Source organism: Microtus ochrogaster, linkage group LG5 (genome assembly GCF_000317375.1).
Source record: "Microtus ochrogaster isolate Prairie Vole_2 linkage group LG5, MicOch1.0, whole genome shotgun sequence".
In the NCBI taxonomy this organism is placed as follows: Eukaryota; Metazoa; Chordata; class Mammalia; order Rodentia; family Cricetidae; genus Microtus; species Microtus ochrogaster.
The window spans coordinates 51,859,670-51,860,794 of record NC_022031.1 but is presented as its reverse complement, the minus strand read 5'-3'; the positions used below and the strand labels follow the sequence as shown (position 1 = coordinate 51,860,794).

General features: G+C 39.1%; 1 protein-coding gene across 2 annotated transcripts in view; it reads left to right on the top strand.

The window, feature by feature from the left end:
- The window catches only part of Ecpas (Ecm29 proteasome adaptor and scaffold), a 113,716-nt gene that overhangs the window by 34,391 nt on the left and 78,200 nt on the right, over positions 1-1,125 (top strand). The gene's annotated exons all lie outside the window — the stretch shown is intronic.

Below are 1,125 nucleotides of genomic sequence, written 5' to 3'. Positions count from 1 at the left end.
TGTAGACCAGGCTGGCCTCGAACTCACAGAGATCCGCCTGCCTCTGCCTCCCGAGTGCTGGGATTAAAGGCGTGCGCCACCACCGCCCGGCTGTTAAAGGGATTTTAACTAGTATTTATATCAAAAATTTATTTTGATTATGAGGAATACTAGTTTTAATTGGATCAAAATGAATTCATTAGAGATCTTATTTCTACTCTCTATAAACTAAAAAATAAATACGATAATAATGAGGAGATATAAAAAAAGCTTTGAATATATACTGGGAAAATTCTTAATTTTTCTGACTTTTTCTACTTTTAAGACTTTATTATTATTATTTGTACGTGTGTGTGGAGGTCACTTTGTGTAACTGGTTCTCATTCTACCGTTCATGGGTTTCAGACTCAAACTCAGATTGTCAAACTTTTGTGGTCAGTGCCTTAACACATTAAGCCATCTTGCTGGCTCCTAACATTTTCTCTTTGATTCTTTTACTTTGTTTTGAACTTTTAGACTGTTTTGCACTTGTATGTTGGCAGTTTGTCAGAAACTTCAGTGAGTTTTCTGATGTTAGTTCCAAAGAAAGGAGGATAGCTGAAAGCTCTGGGGCATAGAACACTGTCATCACATGTCTTTTAGGGCCCCGAACTCATGTCTATTTGCCAGCTAGAAGTCAAAATATACTAAGTCTTTACTAACTCATCATACAGTAGTGTGCAATGGAAATGGAACAAATATTTTGTATTCAACTATTGTTGTGTTGTAATTCATTTATAACTGCCTTGAGTTATAGGTTCTTCTGATTAGTTTGCTGAGGATATAGATAGCTTTACTTAAGATGCCTTTAAGATTCTTTATGTTGCTGGGTGGTGTCACACACCTTTAATCCTAGCATTCAGGAGGCAAAGACAGGTGTATGTCTGAGTCCGTAGTCAGGCTGGTCTATGGAGCAAGTTCCAAGACAGCCTACATAGAGAAACTGTGTCTCAAAAAACAAACAATAGTGGCGCACGCCTTTAATCCCAGCACTTGGGAGGCAGAGGCAGGCGGATCTCTATGAGTTCGAGACCAGCCTGGTCTACAAGAGCTGGTTCCAGGACAGGCTCCAAAACCACAGAGAAACCCTGTCTCGAAAACCAAAAA